The sequence below is a fragment of the Bos indicus genome, chromosome 4 (assembly GCF_029378745.1).
Source record: "Bos indicus isolate NIAB-ARS_2022 breed Sahiwal x Tharparkar chromosome 4, NIAB-ARS_B.indTharparkar_mat_pri_1.0, whole genome shotgun sequence".
Classification (NCBI taxonomy): domain Eukaryota; kingdom Metazoa; phylum Chordata; class Mammalia; order Artiodactyla; family Bovidae; genus Bos; species Bos indicus.
In genome coordinates, this window is record NC_091763.1 from 37702106 (window position 1) to 37721349 (window position 19244).

The following is a 19244-nucleotide window of genomic DNA, read 5'->3' on the forward strand; positions in this document are numbered from 1 at the left end:
AAGAAGAGGTGGCAAGAATACACAGAAGAGATACACAAAAATGATCTTAATGACCCAGATAGCCACGATGTTGTGATCACTCAACTAGAGCCAGATATCCTGGATTGCAAAGTCAAGTGGCCTTAGGAAACATCACGACCAACAAAGCTAGTGGAGGTGATGGAATTCCAGCTAAGCTATTTCAAATCCTAAAAGATGGTGCTGTTAAAATGCTGCACTCAATATGCCAGCAAATTTAGAAAACTCAGTAGTGGCCACAGGACTGGAAAAGGATAGTTTTCATACCAATCCCAAAGAAAGGCGATGCCAAAGAATGTTCAAACTACTGCACAATTGCACTCATCTCACATGCTAGCAAAGGAATGCTCAAAATTCTCAAAGTAAGACTTCAACACTATGTGAACCGAGAACTTCCAGATGTTCAAGCTGGATTTAGAAAAGGCAGAGGGACCAGAGATCAAATTGCCAACATCTGTTGGATCATAGAATAAGCAAGAATATTCCCTGAAAACATCTACTTCTGCTTCATTGACTATGTAGATCCTTTGACTGTGTAGATCACAACAGACTGTGGACAATTCTTAAAGAGATGGAAATACCAGACCACCTTACCTGCCTCCTGAGAAATTTGTATGCAGATCAAGAAGCAACAGTTAGAAATGGACATGGAACAACAGACTGGTTCCAAATTGGGAAAGAAGTATGTCAAGGCTGTATATTGTCATCCTGCTTATTTAACTTATATGCAGATTACATCATGCAAAATGCCAAACTGGATGAAGGACAAACTGGAGTCAAGATTGCCGGGAGAAATATCAATAACCTTAGAAACGAAGATGACACCAGCCATATGTCAGAAAGTGAAGAGGAACTAAAGAGCTTCTTGATAAAAGTTAAAGAAGAGAGTGAAAAGGCTGGCTTAAGACTCAACATTCAAAAAATGAAGATCATGGCAAACAGATGGAGAAACAATGGAAACAGTGACAGATTTTATTTTCTTGGGGTCCAAAATCACTGCAGATGGTGATTGCAGCCATGAAATTAAAAGACACTTACTCCTTGGAAGAAAAGCTGCAAGAAGCCTAAACAGCCATATTAAAAAGCAGAGATTACTTTGCCAACAAAGGTCCATCTAGTCAAAGTTGTAGTTTTTCCAGTGGTCATGTATGGATGTGAGAATTGGACTGTAAAGAAAGCTGAGCGTTGAAGAATTGATGCTTTTGAACTGTGGTGTTGGAGAAGACTCTTGAGAGTCCCTAGGACTGCAAGGAGATCCAACCAGTCAATCCTAAAGGAAATCAGTCCTGAATATTCATTGGAAGGACTGATGCTGAAGCTGAAGCTCCAGTACTTTGGCCACCTGATGCAAAGAATTGACTCAGTGGGAAAGATCCTGATGCTGGGAAAGATTGAAGGCAGGAGGAGAAGGGGATGACAGAGGATGAGATGGTTGGATGGCATCACTGACTCAATGAAGATGAGTTTGCGCAAGCTCTGGGAGTTGGTGATGGACAGGGAAGCTGTGCTGCAGTCCATGGGATCTCAAAGAGTCGGACACAACAGAGCAACTGAAGTGAACTGACTGATGTCATGTTACCACTAGAGTTGAAATCTCCCAATTATACATCTATACTGCCTGATGTCCATCAGATACTGTCAAAATCTTTCATAGTAGTTTGTGACAGCAGTCTAATGCCCAAGGCTAACTCTGGTTTCTCTTCAGGCTTGGGAGCACTGTCATTCCCTGATTGCTAACTGGTAAGAAGTTAACTGGTATTGAAGGCAGGAGGAGAAAGGGATGACAGAGAATGAGATGGATGGATGATGTTACTGACTCAATGGACATGAGTTTAAGTAAGAATTGGGATGCACAGGGAGGTCTGGCATGCTGCAGTCCATGGGGTCACAGAGTCAAACAAGATTGAGCGACTGAACTGAACTGTAAAAGTACTCATAGTAAGAGTTTGTGCTGAATAATTTTATTAATCAGGCTGCATTTTGTATGTTTTATACATATTAACTCATTTATTCTAAAACATCCTGACCTGTCCTTAACAATTTTTATAGGACAGTGGGGTGCTTCTAAAACATGGAGATTATTTGCTCTGTCTCCTCAAATCACTATCTCCCTGGGTTTTTCTCTTCTTTCCCATAATCTGGAAACTCTCTCAAGGCAGTAAGCTAGGGCAGTCCATCCTAGGGATCTGTTTGTTTTCCTCTTCTAAAAGCTCTGTCTTCCACTGACTAATGTCTAACATCTTGACACCTAGTGATTTGTGGGTTGTTTTTTTTTTTTCTGCTTTTTGGTTATTTAAGACAATAGTGTAAACCTGGTCCTTATCCTTCATCTTGATCAGAAGTAGATGACCTCTTGAATTTTAAAAAATATTGTATTGTAATCTCTGTTGTTACGGAATCAAAGATCTCCACTCAGTACCTAAACACACAAGACCACCACTCAATATCTAAAATAAAAAGATTGTTGAATTTATTGATTGTTTTTATGAAGGACAAATATACTAGTCAGATGCAGTGTCTCTGATCAGAACAGATGGTGATCTTATATGCAAAGTTTGGGGGAAAGTGTGGAATTTATAATCAAGTTTCAAACCATTTTTGTTGGCTACGTGATCCCACTGGTATTGGATAATCAATTGTTACCTGGTAGAGTGAGAACTTCTATTTGTCATTGGATACACTGAAGTAGATAGCACTGAAATACAAAACAAAACAAAAAATTGAGAGCATTACTAGCTCATCAGAAACTGCACCTTGTGCTCTCACCCAGTTCCTCTTCCTCTCTTGAGAAAAGCTATTATTCTGACTTCTAACAACACAGATTAGCTTTGCCCATTTTTGCCCTTTACATAAATGGAATTAGTATACATTTTTTCTTCTTTTTTTTTTTTTGCAGAACATTAGGTTTGTCTGGTCCTGTTCCCCCACCCCCGCCCCACCCAGAACATTAGGTTTGTAAGACTGAAATATATATGAAAGTAAAGGCAATGCCAAAGAATGCACAAACTACCGCACAATTGCACTCATCTCACACGCTAGTAAAGTAATGCTCAAAATTCTCCAAGCCAGGCTTCAGCAGTATGTGAACTGTGAACTTCCTGATGTTCAAGCTGGTTTTAGAAAAGGCAGAGGAACCAGAGATCAAATTGCCAACATCCGCTGGATCATAGAAAAGCAAGGGAGTTCCAGAAAAACATCTATTTCTGCTTTCTTGACTATGCCAAAGCCTTTGACTGTGTGGATCACAATAAACTGTGGAAAATTCTGAAAGAGATGGGAATACCAGACCACCTGATCTGCCTCTTGAGAAATTTGTATGCAGGTCAGGAAGCAACAGTTAGAACTGGACATGGAACAACAGACTGGTTCCAAATAGGAAAAGGAGTACGTCAAGGCTGTATATTGTTACCCTGCTTATTTAACTTCTATGCAGAGTACATCATGAGAAACACTGGACTGGAAGAAACACAAGCTGGAATCAAGATTGCCAGGAGAAATAGCAATAACCTCAGATATGAAGATGACACCACCCTTATGGCAGAAAGTGAAGAGGAACTAAAAAGCCTCTTGATGAAAGTGAAAGAGGAGAGTAAAAATGTTGGCTTAAAGCTCAACATTCAGAAAACAAAGATCATGGCATCCGGTCCCATCACTTCATGGGAAATAGATGGGGAAACAGTGGAAACAGTGTCAGACTTTATTTTTTTGGGCTCCAAAATCAGTGCAGATGGTGACTGCAGCCATGAGGTTAAAAGACACTTACTCCTTGGAAGGAAAGTTATGACCAACCTAGATAGCATATTCAAAAGCAGAGACATTACTTTGCCAACAAAGGTTCGTCTAGTCAAGGCTCTGGTTTTTCCAGTGGTCATGTATGGATGTGAGAGTTGGACTGTGAAGAAGGCTGAGCACTGAAGAATTGATGCTTTTGAACTGTGGTGTTGGAGAAGACTCTTGAGAGCCTTGGCCTGCAAGGAGATCCAACCAGTCCATTCTGAAGGAGATCAGCCCTGGCTGGGATTTCTTTGGAAGGAATGATGCTAAAGCTGAAACTCCAGTACTTTGGCCACCTCATGCAAAGAGTTGACTCATTGGAAAAGACTCTGATGCTGGGAGGGATTGGGGGCAAGAGGAGAAGGGGACGACAGAGGATGAGATGGCTGGATGGCATCACTGACTCAATGGACGTGAGTCTCAGTGAACTCCAGGAGTTGGTGATGGACAGGGAGGCCTGGTGTGCTGCGATTCATGGGGTCACAAAGAGTCGGACACGACTGAGCGACTGATCTGATCTGATCTGATCTCAATAATCTTTTGAGTGGGATTGTCGACTCATAGGGTATGTATATATTCCACTTTAGTAGATGTTGCTAAACCTTTTTCTAACGTGGCTGTGTACATTCACACTCCCATCTGCATTCATGAGAATTTCAGTTTGTCAGGCGAGTGTATGTTCCTCAGTTCTGTCTCGTCGCAACAAAGATTTGGAGTGATGGACATTAAAGCCCTCAGCGTATCACAGCTCTCGGGTCTTGGACAGACCATGTCATAGCTCTCAGGTCTCGAACAGACCGTGTTACGGCCCTTAGACAAATCAGTGTTACAGCTCTGTGCTACAGTTCTATTTTATTTAGAAAATAGCAGGAAAATCCATCCTAGAGGTTTGAGGGCATGTCAACCCAAAGACCTGAAGAGAACGCCCCAGCGCACAGGAGAGAGAAAGAGACACCCAGCCCTTTGGCTCCTCTTTGTATATATTTTTTTCTCCCCCTGGGCCTGCCCTATGTAAATTGGGCTACCCAGGAGTGTTGTTTGTCCTACTTGAGGTCCTCACTCCAGTCCTCAGACCTTCCTTTGTTCTATTTTTGCAGGCTTTTCCCTTCTTTATCTTTTAGTCACCGCCATTCTGGACACCTGTTTCCTATTCTAACTACCTAACAAGTTGTTTCTCATCTTCACCAACATATGCTATTATCTGATACATGTGGTCATATCACATCGTAATTTTAATTTTCTTTTCCCTCCAAAGAAAATTCATGAGTAATGAGACTGAACAGCTTTCTCCTGCTGATCAGTTTACCAACTCTGTCCATGTATTGGATCCCAGAGCCTCAGAAACTAGGTTTATACCCTCTCAACAGGAGATGTGAGAAAATTCTCAAAGAAGTGTAACAGAAAATATTTAAAGATTCTGTTATTGTGGTATTCTCCAATATAATCCAGTTATTATCTACAGTGAAGCCATGTTTGACAAATCTGTCCATGCATACAAAGCTTCCACTCCATATTCTAAAGTGCAACTCTAGACAGCCAAAAGTCATTAAATATTTTAGAAACTCACCTACATGAATATATACCCAAATAAAAGAAATAATTTAGAAGCAATAACTTGTCAAATAAAAACATTTATTTTCTTAATAATATAAATGCTAGATACACGTTTAGCCAAAACTATGCTACAATTCTGTTGGGAGGATGTGTGTGCTGGTTGCATATTTGCAGTGGGTATGTGGGTACTGAGTATATGTAGTGCATGCAGGTGTGTGGTGGGTGTGGAGCATTATGAAAATTATCTAAATTGTAAAAATTGTAAATATTATGAAAACAAAATATATGTGTATATATATTCATGTTTCCCCAGGAAATTCAATTGTGCAGCCAGGATTAAGAACCAAAGATGTCAGCTGTGTTAAAAGACCATTTCATAGTGGGAGGTTTTCTTAAAGAAAAATGACTACCTCATAAAATGGATTATAGCAGAACTCCAAGATCACCACATGTGCATCTAATACATGCAATACTTTCATATGATATAGTGGAAATAATGTCCCTTGCAGTTGTCAGGCAGGAGTACTTAGGACTAGAAAGTCAATTTTCTCTTAAAATGCTGCTTGGTTTTTAAAACTTAAAATAGTGAAATTTCAAAATGATCACACCAGATTTTGGCTTAATATGAACATCTCTGGACTAGCTTCAGGAATCTTGCCATTTTCAATCATCCTGTTCATACGATGAATGTTGATGTAATATTTGGGGGTTTGTCTCTTTGTGATGTCTCACTGTCTTATCCAGAACATACAGTTCCCATCCAACTGGTATTTCATTCTCTCCAGAACACTGGCTTTTAAAATGTGTTCTTATCTTGGGCGCTTACTGAGTGTGTGGCTCTTCACCATAATTAACCATATTTTTCACTGTAATTTACTTCATTTTTGTTAAATCTTATTTGTCAGCTGAAATTTGTCAGCTAAATTTCAGATATTTCTTAACATAAAATTAACAGTCCCTTTTTTTAAACTGTTTTCTGTCAATGATTATTTCTTGGTCTGACAGTTAACCATTGTGAAAAAATCAAATGCATAGAATAATGCAAATGAGTACATAAAACAATGTAAATAATGCATTGATGCACCAACCTCTAAAATTAAGCTATTACTTTATTTCAATGTTTTGTTTATTGTTTTCTTGTTTAATTTCTTTTATGGAAGTGAAAAGTTGTTGCTGAACCATGAAAAGATTCCGGGATTCTTGGCCTCCAAAGGAGAATTCAATCTGGGGCCAGAGACAAGGCTTGATTGCTCAGGGCTTTTGTGTAATAAAGTTTTATTAAAGTATAAAGGAGATAGAGAAAGCTTCTGACATAGACATCAGAAGAGGGCAGAAATAATACTTATCTGCTAGTTTTTAGCTGGATGTTATGTAGTTACTAGCAGTCTGTTAATGAAAGAAAGGAATGTCTTAAAACTCAGAGAATGGCACCAGGCCCCTCATCCATAAGATGTATTTTGTGATAATCTTGGCACCAGATGAGTCATCCCAGTCCATAAAAAACCTGACTTGAATCTTGTAGAAAGGCAAGTTACCATACAAATAGTTTCATTTACATAGATTAGGGTCTGAGTATTACATACTGGTTTATCAAGTCAGTTCTGAGCCATTAGATGGAAGGACTTGAAGACAGAGTCTGGGGTAAGTGCATTGTAGTACATTAACATAGCTTAGGACAAACATTTCCATAAGAAAAATACATTGGTTAACTCAAGATTTGAGTAAAAGTTAAGTTCAGGTGAAACCAGGTATCATTATGGCAACACAGTATTTTAAGATAAATTTCTTTTTAAATTTGTATAGAGAAGGGGAAAAAATATATCACTAGTTTGTTTCCTCCTGCTGCTTAAGAGAGAGATTAAAAAAAAAAAAAAAAGTCTGACACTTGCAACCTATTTCCTCTGTTTGGAGATCCCTGGCCTTCCTGCCTGTTACCCTCTCAGAAGTAAGATACTATAGATGTAGCTAAAGTCTCTTCTCCCATCATTTTCCCTTTTTGCTTTCCCCAAAGTTTTTTCTATAATTCTAATATATATTTTTGTATACTACCACATGAGTGTACTCATGCAACAGATATAGGATTTCAAGTAGTATACAAAGTTTTGCAACTGGGTTTCCACCATTACCACCAGATATAATGTGTACATATTGATACATGTAGAACTAGTTCAATTATTTTAATTGCCTTATAATAATCTATTGAATGAATAAAGTACAGTTTTTCCTGTTCTCCTGGGGAACAGTTCATTTTTTTAATTAGAAAATTACAATAATAAATTTAAATAAATAAATAATAACAATACTTTTTACAAATAGAAACAATGCTTCTGGACTTCCCTGGTGGTTCAGTGGTTGGGACTTTTTGTTCCCACTGCAGTGGTCCCAGGTTTGATCCCTGGTCAGGGAAATAGACTCCACATGCCACAACTAAGAGTTTGCCTGCCACAGTTTAAAAACATCCTACCTACATGACACAGCAAAGATCAAAGATCCCATGTGCTACAACTTAGACCTGTCACAGCCAAATAAATAATTAAAAAAAAAAACACACAAAAACAAAAACAGTACTTCTATGAACATTCATATAAATGTTTCTGTTCTAATTCAGCCACCCTATTCAATGCTTGGTGGCATCACACTGTGGCTTAGAGGGCTCCCCAGGTGGCTCAGTGGTGAAAAATCCACCTGCCAAGCAGGATATGTGGGTTCGATCCCTGGGTCAGGAAGATCCCCTGGAGAATGAAATAGCTACCCATTCCAGTATTCTTGCCTGAAGAATTCCATGGACAGAGGAGCCTGGCGGGATACAGTCCATGGGGTCCTAAAGAGTCAGGCACAACTTAGCAGCAACTAAACCGCAAGAATGAGCAGCACTCCACGTGCTTATTGACCATTCAGACAATTATCTTTTGTGAAGTGGCTATTCATGTCTTTTAACTGTTTATTACTGTTGGTGGTGGTGGGTTGCTTATTTTATCATTCATTTGTAGGAATTCTTTGAATCTGAATATGAACCCTTGTCAGATAGAGGTATTTGGAAGGTTTTCACTCTACTCTCTTAATAATGTTTCTGGTAACAAAATTTCTTAATGTTTATGAGATTCAGTTTATCAGTCTTTTTATGGTTTGTGCTTTCTGTCTCCTGTTTGGGACATCTTTCTTTTCCCTAAAGTCATGCACATATTCTCTGTTTTTTCTTGAAATGATTCATGCCTTTTCCCTCCACATGTAAGCTATGTGATTTATTTACTTATTTATTTTTTTTTGTTACTGGGTAAGCTAGGAGTCAAGATTGATTTATTTCCCCATTCAGATATCAGTTCCTTTTATTGAAAAGACCATCTTTTCACCATGTGTTTGCATTGGTAATCTTACAGATCAGAAGATAACATTTGTATACATTTCTTTCTGAACTCTATTCTGTTTCATTGATCTATTTCTCCTTAGAGAAACTACATTATATGTATACCTTGGTCTCAGGTAGTAAAATTCCTTGACCTTGTTCTTACTGATGGCCTTCGATATTTAATCTAGATCCTATGTATTATCATATAATACATATAAACAATTGTCATATAGTTTGTGTATGTGCATTTGTGTGTTTTCATCGGCTGAAAAATTTGAATCATATATATATATAATTATATAATGTTATACATAATTATAATTTATAAATAGCATCATAAAGTATAAAATTATATAATAGTAAATATTTTATATATATTTATATTTTTAATAGCTACTTGGAATGAATGCTATTGTAGTAGTTTCCTGTTTGTTTGAATTGTGTTCCATTTTTCTGTATAGTAACATTTGGTCATCCTATGGGCAGGGGTTGTGATAGACTTTGCAACTTACATAGTTTCTGGATTCATTTTCTTCTATTTTTATAGAATAGGACATTTTCTTTAAAATGGTGCATTTTGTGTCTTTTTCTCTTCTGATTTTTACTGTTATTTATTTGAGAACTTTCTGTACATTCAACTTCTTTTTGCCCTTTCACCAATACATTTCCAAAAAATATGGTGTCTTCCAACATGCTTTCTCTCCCAGCAGTGTCTGGGACTGTCTTCCTGGGACTGTCACGTCAGATCTTGTGCACTTTCCAAAACACTTCCCTTAGGTCCTTGTTGTCCAGGGTATCATCTACCAGCTCTTGTAAATGATTCCAGTATTTTTTCTCATAGTCAGTCTTTTCCTTCTGATAATAAAGCCTGACTGATATAATGTGTTCCACTGCTGCAGTCATCTGCTATACTTTCCTTTCTTTTGCCTAATCAGAATGCTAAAGTATACCTTTCATTTTTAAACAGTTCACTCCAAAATAACGTGACACATAGCATATCTATCTAGATGTCTTATTTCACAATGACCCATTTCGTACTCCTCTCCACAGGGATCAGCATAGGTTTATCTATTATTCAGGACTCCTATATAAATTAGGTCACTATGTCATTCTTTGGACGGATGGTGTTCATACATCAGAATACATAAGGATTACTCCAGCAGCTTTTAAAATACCATATCTGCCTCTAGTTTTTGGTCTGAAATGGTACCCAGTAATCCACTTTTTTAAGAAGCAAGTATTCTGAAACAGTTTGAATAAAAAGCAGTGTTTCTTGACAGTTCTTATATACTATATGATGAGATTTTCTAAGCCAGTGTCTCGTCGGCAATAATCATAACACCTTATAGTCTCTGAAATATCTTTAGGCATCAAAATCAGCCCCTGATTTAAGAGAAGGACATATAAAAATAATTCTTTAGGCTCAAAATTATCTGCAGAAAAAATTCAGAATTTCTGCCAGCTAAGTGCTCTCTGATCTCATTCCCAGAAATACTCCATGCTGAGAGTCTATTTTCTAAGGACTGATTTAAAAGAGATAAAATATGATTCAGCAGGTTGTGCTACATGTTCTGAATTATCTGATTTTTCAAAGTTAACAATAGCATGGAGTTTTATGATAGCTCATTTGTAATTACTGCTGCTGCTGCTAAGTCGCTTCAGTCGTGTCCGACTCTGTGCGACCCCATAGAGGCAGCCCACCAGGCTCCCCCGTCCCTGGGACTCTCCAGGCAAGAACACTGGAGTGGGTTGCCATTTCCTTCTCCAATGCATGAAAGTGAAAAGTGAAAGTGAAGTCGCTCAGTCCTGTCCGACTCCTAGTGACCCCATGGACTGTAGCCCACCAGGCCCCTCCGTCCATGGAACTTTCCAGGCAACAGTACTGGAGTGGGTTGCCATTGCCTTCTCCTACCTGAAAAAAAATTGCTCATATCATTTTTAGAAGTACGCCAAGAATTATGACTCAAAAGAATCAAAAAAGGGCTTGTATCTGGGTACTTGAATGTCTTAGCTTAAAGATGTGGGTCATGTTATGATCATAAAATGTATCTCTTTCTTTACTTTAAAAAAAGCTATTTTTTTAAATAAGCTATTTTTTAACAAAAATCCTGTTAATCAGTTTTATGATACAAATTTATTTTTGTACTCAAGAATGTATTAATTTCCTTAAATTAAATACAAGCTTTAAAGGCAATTTGTCATTGATACAGAGTAAGTTTTTTCATAGAGAAATATGGCTATGTATATGTGCTGTTTTACCTCAAAGGAAAGTGTAGTTTAAATTCAAAGTTAAAAATCTTTAAAAAGGACTTGCCTATGAATTTTGTTCAAATAACTTTATTTTATTTTAAATTGTTCAGTCTATTTATTTTAGGTTGCACTAGATCTTTGTTGTTGCATGGCCTTTTTCTAGCTGTGGCAAGCAGGGGCTACTCTTTAGTGTGGTGAGCAGGCTTTATGCTGTGGTGGCCTCTCTTGTTGCGGAGCATGGGCTCCAGGGCTTGAGCTTCAGTAGTTGTGGCACACAGGCTTAGTAGCCCTGAGGCATGTGCTATTTTTCCTGGAGCAGAGATCAAACCCATGTCCCCTGCATTGGCAGGTGGATTCTTAATGACTGCACCATCAGGGATGTCCTCAACTAATTTTGAATATTAGTTGTGTTCATTTATAAGATGATACCAGATATAAGTTAATGCCATATTTTTCTAATTGGACAATCCCCCAAAATGTTATGTTATAAATTCTTGTGGATCTAGATAAAATTATTTTTCACTTTTACAAATATATTTAAAATCCTACTTATATATGCAATGCTTTTCAAATAACATTATTTCCATTTCTGTTCTTTATGAAACTAAAGTCTTCGCACACAGTTTTGACACTGATACCTTTGATAATAACTAGAATCACTTTTGAACTCATCTAACAATTTCTAAGAACCTACTGCCTGTACTTCTGGCTGCCTAAATTGTTTAAAATGAGCATTTTTTGAATCAGCATAGAATGATAATTATTGGAAATTTTATACCAACCCAAAGCTATGATTTTTCTAGTAGTCATGTATGGACGTGAGAGTTGTACTCTGAAGAAAGCTGAGCACCAAAGAATTGATGCTTTTGAACTGTGGTGTTGGAGAAGACTCTTGAGAGTCACTGGGACTGCAAGGAGATCCAACCAGTCCATTCTAAAGGAGATCAGCTCCGGGTGTTCTTTGGAAGGACTGATGCTAAAGCTGAAACTCCAGTACTTTGGCCACCTCATGCGAAGAGTTGACTCATTGGAAAAGACTCTGATGCTGGGAGGGATTGGGGGCAGGAGGAGAAGGGGACGGCAGAGGATGAGATGGCTGGATGGCATCACCGACTCCATGGACATGAGTTTGAGTGAACTCTGGGAGTTGGTGATGGACAGGGAGGCCTGGCATGCTGTAATTCATGGGGTCGCAAAGAGTCGGACACGACTGAGCGACTGAACTGAACTGAATTACTTATACGTATAACTTTAGGGTAGCTTGGGTTTTGGTTTTAACATTGTTTCCTGCGAGTATATATTGATACTTCTACAACATAGTACTTAATACATGGCTTTAGAAAGGATCTTTAAAAGGACTTTTTAATATCCATCACTTACAATGTGAGATCATAATTCTTAAAATTACTTGATCTGTGATAAAACCTCTTTTCCACTCTCTCTTAATCCACCAGATGTCCTCAATAAGCATTCAAAATACATCAACTAAGGTCATTGCAGCTTCCCTGGTGGCTCGGCAGTAAAGAATTTGACTTCATTGCGGGAGATGTAGGTTCAATCCCTGGTTCCAGAAGGTCCACTGAGGAAGGAGACAGCAACCCACTCTGATATTCTTGCCTGGGAAATCCCATAGACAGAGGAGCCTAGCGGGCTAGAGTCCATGGGGGCATAAAAGAATTGGACATGACTTAGTAACTAAAAACAACAAAAAGTCATTGCAAGCTAATGTATCATTCTCAAACAGTACTTTAAAGTAATATATATATATATATATATATATATATAATATATATATATATGAAAAATTCTTCTACAGTGAGAGGCTGTATAAGGACTTAAATATAAAGCAATTTCTTTCTCAGAGATTATTTTGGAAATGAAGTTTCCCAGTCATGTAATCTACATTTATTATTTGTACCACAATTCATTTCTTCTTAAGATGTTGGTAATATAGCATCAAATATATTTCAATATTTTAAGCTTCCTTAAATTAAAAAAAAAAGATAATTTAGTGCCTTACCTTAGTTTAGAAGTTAATATTATGCCTTTTGATAAGAAATAAGAAGGATTTTTTTTTTTATTATCAGTCATTCAATGTAATATGTGAGAATTTCTTTAGCAATTTCCACTGCTGCTTATCAGGATGTCAGCCTGTAGTGCAGAAGGGGGCTTCTTGATAGCAGCTTGTAGAGGGACCACAACTCATAAGGGTTAAGAAATCATCCTACTCTGGTTCTTCCTTGATCCATGCTGCCATCCCCAAAAGAAACAGCTTATATTTTAGATTTTTTTTTTTTTTGGTAACACCAGTATCCAACTTGAACATTCAAATATTTGACTGTCTTTTTCTGTTCTTACCTGTAATTTTTTAATAATAAGTGAAACATTTTGTATTTTTTTCCAAGTGTTTCAATGACTCTTCTTTCCTAGGGAGAATAATGACCATCTTGAGCTTTGTTCTTAATCAAAATATCAAATTGAATAGATAAAATTTTCATTAAGAACAACAAAGTTTTTCTAGTGCTCATCATAGGTAATGAAACATGACTGCTTTTACATGCATATAGAGCTGTCTAAATGAAGTTGGTATGAAAACTATACAGATTAGTACTGACTCCTTCAAAAGCACAGTAAAAGAATATCAGTACATTACCTGAAATTCCACACAGAAATAAGTGATATGGTAATAGTGTCAAACCAGACGCATATCTGTTACATAAAGAAAAGCTTCTCTTTCCATTTATCATTTTTTGACAGTGCCAATGAGTCATAACTTAGCAAGCCACTGTATATAGAGGATGCCGTGAATGTAAATATAACTTATTTCAAACACATTTCTTGTTCATTATTAAGTGTAAAACACAGAATTTTTCTTTGAATGGCTAACACATTTTATGACCATGTGTATTAAGATAGATAAATAGACCACTTATTTAAAGGCATCATGTTCAGCTTTTGGCTGTATAGGCATAGTTAGAGCTTCAGGGTTTAAAGCACAAAAGTAGCCTACTGTAGTGAATTAAGTCCTTCACAGATTTCAATAGTACAATGATTATTTCAGGGATCATTTTAAATGTGTGTATTTAGTAATAATTTAACTACTCAAATCTATTTAACTAATCGAATTTAACTATTCAAGTAGTTAAAATATTACTAAATACACACTTCTACCTCTTTGGTGGGCTTCCCTGGTGGCTCAGATGGTAAAAAAAAAATCTGCCTGCAATGTGGGAGACCTGAGTTGGATTCCTGGGTTGGGAAATCCCCTGAAGGAGGGCATGGCAAACCATTCCAATATTCTTGCCTGGAGAATCCCCATGGACAAAGGAGCCTGGTGGGCTACAGTCCATGGGGTTGCAAAGAGCCAGACACAGCTGAACAACTAAGCATACATACATATATCTCTTTCGTATCTGTATTCTAGAAAAGCATGTCTCACAAAAATCCCAGAGAGAAAATGCACCACTCAGATTTCCCTTTAGCACAGCTGAGAAAGACTTGTTGTCTTACCTGCTGTGAGTGCCAGTAGGCACCCTTCAACTGTCAGCCCTTCTGGGATTCTATCAGCTGAATACCGCATCACTCACATTCAGTGAATTGTGAATATGATGGTTCAAAGGTATGAAGAGTTCAGTCGTCTTCCCTGAACTCAATACAACTTTGGAGGACATTTCGAGCACCAAATCTCCTTCCCTGAGGGATCCACCATGGCTGTGGCCACTGAGTCCTGCTTCTCTGCCCTTTCTTCAACAGATGTTGATCCCAGTGTGCTGAGTTGCTCAGTTGTTTACAACTCTTTGCAACCCCATGGACTGTAGCCACCAGGCTCCTCTGTTCATGGGATTTCTCAGGCAAGAAACTGGAGTGGGTAGCCATTCTCTTCTCCAGAGTATCTTCCCAACCCAGAGATCAAACCTGGGTCTCCTGCATTACAACAAATTCTTTACTGTCTGAGCTACCCGTAATAAACATCCAACATGCTCAGTTCTTTCTCAGAATTTGTTTTCTGGTGAACTCAACTTGCGGGGAAAAAAAAAAAAAAAAAAAAGTTGTGCGATGTATGATTATATAATTTATGAGAGAAAAATTCAGAGGAATAACCTACATGACTTATATAGAGCAGTATAATGACATTTAAATAATCTAAATTTTATAAATGCAAAGACTGTAGCTCACTTGTGAGAAATTGTGTTAGTATATATGCATATGTGTGCATGTGTGATGTAGTAGAGATGAATATTTTAGGTCTGTGGCAAAGTAAATTTTAAGAAATATTGTTTCCTCTGTCTTGTTTACTTACTGAAGTATCATTTTGTTCAGAGAAACACTATTTCTTATTCCAGGCAAAATACTTATTTTTCTTGCTTGTCTTTACTGTATAACATATTTCAGGTTTATGAGATAGAAGCAGCATCCTTCTCCCTTTCTTATGAAATGGGAAAATAGGATTGGTGCATCTCTTTTTATCACTGTTTACGCCTAGAGCCCCATTGTGCTATCTGGAGCTCAAGCATTCATCCATTGGCTATGAGGAGAAGGAAAAGAGGGCAAAGTTAGAGAGTCCCAGTATAGTGATCCTTACATCATTGAGTTTCTAAACCAGGCCTTGAATTAAATTTTAATCATAGGATGAATTTCTTGACTCTTAAGGATTGTAAGAAAACCATGTTTTGTCATGAAATTTTAAAAATCAATAAATCCCTTTAGTTCTGTTTTAATGTATTAAGAATACATTAGATCATGGCATCTGGTTCCATCACTTCTCCATCACATAGAAGGGAAAACAGTGGAAACAGTGGCTGACTTTATTTTTGGGGTCTCCAAAATCACTGCAGATGGTGATTTCAGCCATGAAATTAAAAGATGCTTACTCCTTGGAAGAAAAGTTATGACCAACCTAGACAGCATATTAAAAAGAGACATTACTTTGTCAACAAAGGTCCATCTAGTCAAGGCTCTGGTTTTTCCAATGGTCATGTATGGATGTGAGAGTTGGACTGTGAAGACAGCTGAGTGCCAAAGAATTGATGCTTTTGAACTGTGGTGTTGGAGAAGACTCTTGAGAGTCCCTTGGACTGCAAGGAGATCCAACCAGTGCATTCTGAAGGAGTTCGGCCCTGGGTATTCTTTGGAAGGAATGAAGCTAAAGCTGAAACTCCAGTCCTTTGGCCACCTGATGCAAAGAGATGACTCATTTGAAAAGACCCTGATACTGGGAACATTTGCGGGCAGGAGGAGAAGGGGACGACAGAGGATGAGATGGTTGGATGGCATCACTGAGTCAATGGACATGGGTTTGGGTGGACTCTGGGAGTTGGTGATGGAAAGGGAGGCCTGGCGTGCTGCAGTTCATGGGGTTACAAAGAGTCGAACATGATTGAGTGACTGAACTGAACTGAAAGCATCAATTTTTACATAAAGGATAAAGAGAGGAAAGTCAGTCTTAAGTTTTGGTGGGATATTGGGAATTAAAAGAGAGAGTGAGGAAGAGCAAGGATATCAGAAGTCAAAGCTCCCATCCTTCCTCATCCTCTGCCTCCTATATACCTCCAGTTGGGTGGTGTAGAGGTACCCAAATTTAACTGAGGGAGCACAGTGTGAGGGAGTCATCGGTCCTTAGGAAATATCTACTCTTCACATCAGCCATGTCAAAATGCCCCATCAGTACGGACACGAAAGTGGCAGAAGAAAGTGGGTAACTAGATGAGTCTGAGTCTATGGCGATGGTTCCTCAAAGCTTATTTGGCATATTGAAAAGAATGGAGTTAAATCCCTGGCCTGGGATCCCTTTCTAGCCTTTAGTAATGGAGGCTCGGGATGCTCCTGGCAAAGAAAACAAGCAGGTACCTGGTCTAATCTTCTTGTAAACATGCTAATAGTACACCTGCTAGAAAATAAACCAGTGTTTACCAGGAGTAGAATTTTAGCTATTGAATTCTATTAGCAGATGTTCCTTGGTTTAGGATTGCTTATGGTACACAAATATAGAATCTATGGATTTTTGAAATATGACTTCAAACAGTGTCCTGTAGGCTGTGAAAATATCTGGGTTTAAAATGGAACTGTTTGATAACCTATGATGCATATAAAGGACATCATATGAGAGGTTGACATGTGTATCTTAGTAAAGACTTCATGTGTTATTCTGGGCCACAAAGCCCAGTTGTGTGACTGATGTGTGAAGAAGGGACCTGTGACCTAGTGTGTCTAGACTTCTCCCTTCTTCATCTGGTCCTGATTACTTGTATTATTGACATTATTAGTAAAACTTGACAGTGGATAAAATATCTGACTCTGGTATCAGCTGGATTTGACAACCTGATCTTTGTGTTAGCTCACATATACAGGACCCTACATTGCCTTTGGAAGGCTTCCCAGGTGGCTCAGTAGTAAAGAATCTCCCTGCAATGCAGGAGACATGGGTTCAATCCCTGAGTCAAGAAGATCCCCTAGAGAATGAAATAGCTACCCACTCTAGTATTCTCACCTGCAAAATCCCAAGGACAGAGGAGCCTGGCAGGCTACAGTCCACAGAGTTACAAAGAGTCGGATACAATTCAGTGAGTGAGCATGCACACACACAAATTGTCCTTGAGACCTACAAAGTGCACAAAAGTGCCAAGGGGGTCAGGAAACTACTAAAGACCTTACAATGGAAAAAAATACTACAGTTCTCGGGGAAAATATATTTGCTTTAACCCTGGCAAAGTTAGTGTGAACCAATAATTTCAGTAGAATGAAAGCTTTGTAAGAATGGAGAATTCCCACCCACCCCCGGCTCAATCTATTTCTTATATGGACTTCCGTGGTAGCTCAGACACTAAAGGATGTGCCTGCAGTGCAGGAGACCCGGGTTCCATCACTGGGTCCAATATACTTACTGAATACACAGTAGGTTCCCAATACATGTATTAAATAAATACATGATCATATATATTTAATAATTTAAATGAACTTTTCAGGTAATTCACCCTCTACTTGAATGTCCCAGGTGTGTGCTCAGTCTTTAAACTCCCCTGTGCTCCTTTCTAGATGATGCCAATGAATATATGGTAGGAGTTTATGTAACCATCTAATGAAGGGGAGTAAAGGAGGTTACCGAATTAATGTTGGGGTCTTTGGAATCTACTGAGGTGTCTGCTGCAGTTAAAGTAGGAGCGATCTCAAGTTTTGGTGTCCTAGCATCAGATATTGAGAGCTGTAGTCCTAACTGTTTGCCTCCTTCCATAATGTCCTTAAATAAATTGGCTTCTTTGTTCACAGTCCATTCAGGCCCATGCTTACCCATTGGTCCTCACAAATTGCTTCACAAAGTTCCATGTTGGAACTTCTAGTTTCCTTGTACACATCACAGAAGTCCAAGAGCATTGCCTTAGTGTAATTTTATTTGGCTTTTAAAGACTTTCTTTTGGCTGTTTCTCCCATGACTTTTTGCACATGGCATGATAGATACCTATATGCAGGTCAGGAAGCAACAGTTAGAACGGGACATGGAACAACAGACTGGTTCCAAATAAGAAAAGGAGTACATCAAGGCTGTATATTGTCACCCTGTTTATTTAACTTATATGCAGAGTACATCATGAGAAACGCTGGGCTGGAAGAAGCACAAGCTGGAATCAAGATTGCCGGGAGAAATATCAATAACCTCAGATATGCAGATGACACCACCCTTATGGCAAAAATGAAGAGGAACTAAAGAGCCTCTTGATGAAAGTGAAAGAGGAGAGAGAAAAATTTGGCTTAAAGCTCAACATTCAGAAAACGAAGATCATGGCATCTGGTCCCATGACTTCTTGGGAAATAGATGGGGAAACAGTAGAAACAGTATCAGAATTTATTTTGGGAGGCTCCAAAATCACTGCAGATGGTGACTGCAGCCATGAAATTAAAAGATGCTTACTCCTTGGAAGAAAAGTTATGACCAACCTAGATAGCATATTCAAAAGCAGAGACATTGCTTTGCCAACAAAGGTTTGTCTAGTCAAGGCTATGGTTTTTCCAGTGGTCATGTATGGATGTGAGAGTTGGACTGTGAAGAAGGCTGAGTGCTGAAGAATTGATGCTTTTGAACTGTGGTGTTGGAGAAGACTCTTGAGAGTCCCTTGGACTGAAAGGAGATCCAACCAGTCCATTCTAAAGGAGTTCAGCCCTGGGTGTTCTTTGAAAGGAATGATGCTAAAGCTGAACTCCAGTACTTTGGCCACCTCATGCGAAGAGTTGACTCATTGGAAAAGACTCTGATGCTGGGAGGGATTGGGGGCAAGAGGAGAAGGGGACGATAGAGGATGAGATGGCTGGA